A 7,859-nucleotide genomic window follows, 5' to 3' on the forward strand; every position below is an offset into this window, starting at 1 on the left:
GTCTTGCTGCCGGCCCACCAGGAGCGCAGGTGGGGTGGGGAGGGGGACGCCCACAACGGCCGCCACCCTCGCGGCCAGGTCGCCCAGGCTTGTCGGCTGCTGCACTTTTCCGTCCTCTGTCGGGGCTAGCTGCTGCCCCTTCCTCGCCAGCTGCTGGTGCCGGTCGGTGGCTCCCCGCCGCTTTTTCCGTTGTTGGCCGGCTGCTTGGGCGTGGAAGGTAGGCACGCCCTCGCTCTCCTCCTGGCTCCTGCCCCAGACGAGCTCCCGGTTGCTCCAACGGTCTGTGCGGACACACCCGAACGGGAGGGCGAAGGATGCCAGCTCGTTCCGCACCTCCACCCTGCCCGTCCGGGGGCCCTCGCCGCCCATGCTCCCTCCTCCGGTGCCGGCTCCCATGCCGCTCCGTCCAGCTCGGCTCCTCGCCGCTGCTGCCTCCATCTCCCTGTCCTCCTCCTCCTCGGCTTCCGCGCTGCCCGGAGCCCCAGGAGCCGCCGCCGGTGTCCACGTGTCGACGGGGGGGTGCGCCGCTGCCCACCGCTCCCTCCGCTTCCGAGCTCCCCGGGGAAGTGCTCCTGTCTCGCAGCCAGCGCCCTACGCAGGATGCGGTCTTCCTGTGCTGCCCGTGGCTCCTCCCCTGCTCGGTGTCCCTGTCTTCCCCTTCGCTCTGGGCTCCGCCACCGGCGGGCATGCCACCATGCCTCTCCTCGGGCCGGGCTGTCCGGGGTTGTCCCTCCTGCCTTCCACTCTTCTCTGCCTCCTCCCCTCCCTCCGTGCCGTCGGTCTTGCCCCCGTTTCCTACCTCTCCGGGTTTTTCTGGCTGGTCTTCCTCTTTCCCGGCTTTCACCTGGGCGTGCATCGGCGTCTCTCTCTCGGCGTCCGCCGGGTCTTGCTGCCGGCCCACCAGGAGCGCAGGTGGGGTGGGGAGGGGGACGCCCACAACGGCCACCACCCTCGCAGCCAGGTCGCCCAGGCTTGTCGGCTGCCGCACTTTTCCGTCCTCTGTCGGGGCTAGCTGCTGCCCCTTCCTCGCCAGCTGCTGGTGCCGGTCGGTGGCTCCCCGCTGCTTTTTCCGTTGTTGGCCGGCTGCTTGGGCGTGGAAGGTATGGACCCCAAGATAATCCAGAATGTGGTGGGGTGGGAGACAGCAATTGCAATCGTTCTTGGGGTTCGCCAGTTTCTACAGGCCCTTCATCCCCAAGTTTGCCCAGGTTGCCCCTCACTGACTTATTAAAGACGAAGGGGAAGGGGGGCAGGAGTGCAAAAGTTCCAGCAGGCATTTGAAAAACTGAAATATCTTTTTACATCAGAACCTGTTTTGCACCATTCTGATGAAACAAAGCAACTTATTGTACAGGTTGATGCTTCTGATGTGGGGGCCATCTTGCAAAAGGGGAGGATGGGAAATTGCACCCTTTAGCATACGTTTCAAAAAAGTTCTCCAGTGCTGGGAGGAATTGGGCAGTATGGAACAAGGAAGTTGTCACTTGGAGGCATTGGTTAGAAGGGGCTAGGGTTCCATTTCAAGTGTGGACTGATCACAAAAATCTGGAAGCCCTTAAGGCCCCTAGGCGGTTGAACACTAAACAGCTTCGATGGGCAGAGTTTCATTTTACTCTGAAGCACCTCCCCCACAAGTCGAATTTCCTGGCTGACACTTTGTCTTGCCTTCCTCAACACACCAGCCAGCATGATTAGGGACTATGTTCACGCCCACTCAGCTAGGAGGTGCCATGGTGATACGTAGCCAAGTGAATGGGGGGGGCGCTAACTTGCAGCCATGGGTGGGGAAATTCAAAGCTACCCTCCCTGATAAACACAAAGCAGAAATTGAAAAACATGGGGCATTGACTCAAAGGAACGATGGGTGCTTGTACCGACAAAATTAAATGTTCGTCCCAGAGACTCTCAGGGGAGAAGTGTTGACCATGGGACATGATAATAAGCTGTTGGGGCATTTTGGCTATTTAAAGACTTGTAACCTCATACAAATGCAGTTCTGGTGGCCACACATGGGGGGGATATCTCGAAGTATGTGGCCTCATGCCAAACCTGCCTAATGAGTAAACAGTGGGCAGGAAAAGTCCCAGGGCTGCTACAGCTGCTAGACACCCCAGACCAGCCATGGTCAGTGATTTCCATGGATTTCATCACTGACTTACCCCCTAGTCTGGGGGAAACTGCCATCTGGGGGGGGGGACTTATTTTCAAAACAGGCAGGGTTAGGGTTAGGGTTAGGGTTAGCAGGTACCCACAGCCAAGAGACTGGCCCAGTTGTTTGTGCAACATATTGTACGGCTCCATGCTTTGCCATGCCCTCACAGATGATCTCCGGAGGCATCTGGATCCAGGCGGTATGGCAGTGTTGATGTTGTTGGACCTGTCGGCAGCGTTCAACACCGTCGACCATCAACTACTGATCCACCGCCTCACCAACACCGTGGTTCATGGGTTTGCCTTGCAGTGGCTCTCCTCGTTTCTTCAGAGTTGGGGACAAAGGGTGGCCGTTGGGAAACAGCTATCCAGAAGGCACCCGCTAATTTGTGGAGTGCCCCAAGGAGCGGTGCTCTCCCCAATGTTGTTCAACATCTATATGCACCCCTTTGCCCAGATTGCCCGGAGGTATGGACTGGGTTGTCACCAATATGCCGATGACACCCAGCTCTATCTGTTGTTAGATATCCAGTCAGACTCTAGTCTGGGAGATCTGGACCTGACGTTAAAAGATGTGGCTGGTTGGCTTAGACTGAGTTAGGGCCAAAAAAATAAAATAAATGGACATTTGCAGAGCCGCTACATGGGCTACACCTAACACGTTCATAAGGCACTACGCCCTAGACGTCCGAAAGAACTCTCGTACCAACATGGGACGTCACATCTTATCCTCTGCTTCACAGTAAGGACCTGCCAGCACCCTCCTCCAGGTAGGCCACTGCTCGCTAATCTCTCATGGGTGTGAAGCACAGAGACCACGTCAAAGATAAACAGGTTGCTTAACTGTAACTGGTGATCTTTGAGTGGTCATCTGTGCATTCACACCACCCGGCCTCCTTCCCCGCTGCTGTCAGCTTCTACATTTTCCATAGGGGTTGATTCGCGGCGGTTCGAAGGAACTGGTGGGATGTCCACGCCCACCCCTCTGGGCATGCGTGGTGGGGTTCCTGCGCATGCCCGAGGTCTGGGTGCGAAAATCCGTTAAGAGCTTGCTACAATGCGGTGGCACAGTGGGTATATCCCACTGCCTTACTATCTGAACTGTGTCAGTTCGAGCCCCGCGCTGATGTGAGCAGCCAGCCTGTTGTCCCTAGCTCATCATCCAGCGATTCGAAAGCCTTGGCAAGTAGATAAAATGGAAACCACTCCTTAGAGAGGGTGGGCACACCAACTCCCCTGTGGGAAGGTGTTAGCTGTTGTGTGTATGATGTCCTAGCCCAGGACCGGAAAGGCGGAAGAACTACTCGGCTACAAAAAATCCCTGCAGTGGGATATTTCAGCCAGGCGGTGGCAGTGTCTATCCCTTATGAAACATTGTTAGTCCCCTGTCTAAAGTGTAACTGTAAATCACTTTGAGCCCACTTGTGGGGAAAGCGATTAATAAATCGAAAGGTATTATCCAGCGCATGCGCACTGAATCCCCATGGGTGTGAATGCACAGATGACCACTCAAAGATCACCAGTTACAGGTAAGCAACCTGTTTTTCCTAAGGGTGGAGCAGGGGCTCAGTAGTGGCTACCACCCCAAGACGGATGGGCAAACCGAGCGGACCAACCAGGTTCTGGGGCAATTCTTAAGGTGTTTCATCAACTATCAGCAGGACACGGGTCATTTCCTGCAGGAGCGCACAGGAGCGACGCTCCAGCAGTAAGGAGCCCAGGAGGAGAGCACATGCAACAAGCCCTGCCCCCTGCCCTCAGCAGCCCTCAGTCTGGCCACAAGGAGCAAGAAGTAGTCAGGTAGGTTGCAGAGCGCCCCCTGGCCCGCCTTCAGGTACAAGCTCTCCCTCCTCTGCAAGGACAGATCTGCATGCCCCCCCCCAATAGCTAGCAATCTAAAACAGTCCAGTGGAGCCTGAGTGGTGGGTGTTGCCTTCTGACACACTTCCGGTGATGTCAGGGGGTGTTGCATATGCAAATAAGTTATGCTAATGAGCTCCTGCACCTCTTTTTCTACAAAATGACCCATGGCAGGACAACTGGGTAGACTTGCTCCCATTTGCAGAGTACAGTTATAACAATTCAGTGCATAGCTCCATTGGCATTTCTCCCTTCAAGGCGGTACATGACTATGAAGGGGGGCCATTCCCCACCCTGAACTGTTAGCCAAATTGCTCTATTTTTTAAATAAAAGGTTGGGGAATTATGATATTAATGTGCAATTGGCATAGCTATAGGATCAGACCTGTGTATACCAGAGTTAGAATTCCCAAGAATCCAGGAATAGACACAGAGCATATATTCAAACATTCACACACACAATATGTAACTAAGAAAGCAGAGGTGATTGATAGCCCATAGAGGGATGATACAACCTGTCCAGACGTGCAGAGGTCCATGAAGATGAGATTATGGCCTAAACCCTGCCAGTTGGCATCATGGCAGAAGCACACGGTCTGAGACCATGTGTTCACGGATATAGGCACGGGAAAACAATGCAGACCAATGCGCGGCCCTGGGAGTCTGTCTCAGGTGAGAACAATAGATTACCTGGTGGAACTCATTGTTATTCCATAAGCATATCTCTGCTGGGTGGAGGGGGAGTACTAGAAGTTGGCTCTGAGATTGCCTGTCACCTGAAAATGGAGACCCCTTTTTCAGAGCCGTGGCTAGCTCTGTGTTTCAGAACCAGGAGTTCACCAGTTACAGGTATTGTGGGTCTCTGAGGCAGGTTAGAAAGTGGGGTGCCACTGCTTTGGGGCTACAGAACAGTAAAAGGCAGTGCCTCTGGCAACAGGACCCCGGCCACCCAAGCCCAGGGGATGCCCAGACATGGTGGTCCAGCATGACTCAGGGATGGCCCACCCTCCAAAAGACTTTGGACAAAGCCAAAGAGGATGACAAGCGTTATGCCGACAAAGGGAGCTGGCCAGAATGGGACTTAAAGCCTGGGGACTCAGTGTACATTTCTACCAAACTTCTAAGAAGAGTGCAACCAGGGTAAAAACGGGTGGAAATACATAGGCCCTTTCAAAGTTGTGCAACTTATCAATAAAGTGGCTGTGGAAGTAGAGTTGCCAAAAACGCTCTGTTATCTGCATCCGGTGTTTCATTTCAGTCTGCTGAAGAGGGATCCTGGACCCACAAAGTGGAAGCCACACCCACCAGTTCCTCCTCCTCTAATGGTTGACAGCATGATGCACTAAGAAGTGGAAGACATTTTAGATTCTAAGTTGAGGAGGGGGGTGCCTCTTCTATCTGGTCAAATGGAAGGACTGTGACCTGGCCCATAATGAGTGGGTGCAATCTCACACGTAAAAGCTGCCAAATTAGTTTGTGCTTTCCATAAACGTAACCAACTCAAGCCTGGGGGATCAAGTGATGCTTGAGGGGGGCAGAATGTCAAACCATGCTTCACTTTGCTTGTTTTGGTAGCCATAGATATTGGGGGAAGGGAATTCCTGCAGGGAGGGGGGGTGAGTGAACGTTTGCTTCTGGAAGTCATAACTTTCTTCCAAATTGCCCCTCCTTTGCATTTCCCAGAGAGGTGTCCTTGAGAGTCCCTCTGTACCAGCTTGAGCTGCAGATAACCAAAACATATATCTTTCACTTAGTTAGGCATGATGTGAATGTGACGTATGCATGGGGGAAGGAAGGGGTTTTTATTCGAATTATCTATATTAAGAAGAAGAAAAGATTGGATTTATACCCCGCCCAAGGGGGTCTCAGAGCAGCTTACAAACTCCTTTCCCTTCCCCTCCCCACAACAGACACCCTGTGAGGTGGGTGGGGCTGAGAGAGCTCTTGAAAGAAACTGCTATTTTTCAAGGACAGCCCTTATCAGAACTACGGCTTGCCCAAGGTCATCCAGCCAGGTGCAAGTGGAGGAATGGGGACTCAAACCCAGTTCTCCCAGATTAGAGTCTGCGCACTTAACCACTACACCAAACTGGCTCTCTTGTATGAAGCTTGTACCCGCCAAAAGTCTTTAACTCTAACACACTGACTTACTGGATCTTGCATACATTTCAATAAACTTATCACTGCCAAGAGAGAGTTGTTGAGTGTAACTGGACTGGGGGTCTGACAGAGATAGGACCATTAACTTGGCTAAATGTTCGTGCTCTCAGATCAAACTTAATGATATATTTGTGAAACTTAATGATATACAAACATTACAATAGTCTCAGTACACTAGTAAATTTGTAAACCCGCAATAAATATGGCACTACCTTATATTGTGTAAGAATTTTCCTTGTAATTATACTATATCACCTTAAAAATTATATGAATGATCTGTAACTGATTCTGTTTTGCAGTTGACTTGCTTCTGATGAAGTTATGATATGAAACCAAGCAAAAGCCGGCTGCTTTGTAAATTCTTTGGCTGTTAGCAGCAACTAGTGTATTGTTTGAGACTACTGTAATGTTTGTATATCATTAAGTTTTATAATTCTGTATATCATTGAGATATTGTATGGCTTTGGTTTGTATGCCTTGATATTTTGTATACTTAGAAATAATTTTCAAGTATAAAAGTGACTGTATTAGCGTACATACTTGTTTGAGTGGATCCATCATATTATTTTTGCCCCAGTTTTGTTATTTTTGAAGTCTATGTGTTTTATGCCATTAAATGTCAGAATTGAAGCTATGTTTGCTGAAACCACTGACTTTTCCTCACAGAAAATTCTCACAGAAAATCCTGTATCCTCAGCTCTGCCTTGGTTGACCTGCTGAGGCCTTTGGTAGTGCTCTCACACCTGAGGTTTCCAGGACTGTCCTCAGCTGGCCCTCTATATACTCATTAAATAGAGAGTATGAATTTCAATAGAGAGAAGTGCAAAGTCCTACACTTAGGTACAAAAAATCAAAGGCACAGATATAGAACGGGAGGGACTTGGCTTGACAGCAGCACTTGTGAAAGAGATCTAGGTGTTCTGGTTGATCACAAGCTAAACATGAGCCTGCAGTGCGATGTGACTGCGAAGAAAGCTAATGCAATCCTAGGATGCATTAACAGAAGCATTGTGTCCAGATCAAGGGAGGTGGTAGTTCCACTCTATTCTGCTATAAGAACATAAGAGAGGCCAATGTTGGATCAGGCCAAAGGCCCATCCAGTCCAACACTCTGTATCACGCAGTGGCCAGAAATACCAATGCCATCAGGAGGTCCACCAGTGGGGCCAGGACATTAGAAGCCCTCCCACTGTTGACCCCCCCCCAAGCACCAAGATGACAGAGCATCCCTTGCCCCAGACTGAGAGTTCCTGTCTATACCTGGTGGCTCATAGCCACTGATGGACCTCTGCTCCATATGCTTATCTAATTCCCTTTTGAAGCCGTCCATGCTTGTAGCCGCCAGCACTTCTTGTGGTCAGGCCTCACCTGGAGTCCTGTGTCCAGTTTTAGGCACCACATTTTAGGAAGGAGGAGGAGGAGATTGGATTTATACCCCACCCTTCATTACCCAAAGGTGTCTCAGAGCATCTTACAAACTCCTTTCCCTTCCCCTCCCCACAACAGACACCCTGTGAGGTGGGTGGGGCTGAGAGAGCTCTTGACAGAAACTGCTCTTTTTCAAGGACAGCTGTGCCAGAGCTTGCGACTGACCCAAGGTCACATCAGCAGGTGCAAGTGGAGGAGTGGGGAATCAAACCCGGTTCTCCCAGATTAGAGTCCGCACACTTAACCACTACACCAAACTG

Source organism: Gekko japonicus, unplaced genomic scaffold (genome assembly GCF_001447785.1).
Source record: "Gekko japonicus isolate JY-2015 unplaced genomic scaffold, Gekko_japonicus_V1.1 scaffold505, whole genome shotgun sequence".
NCBI lineage: Eukaryota > Metazoa > Chordata > Lepidosauria > Squamata > Gekkonidae > Gekko > Gekko japonicus.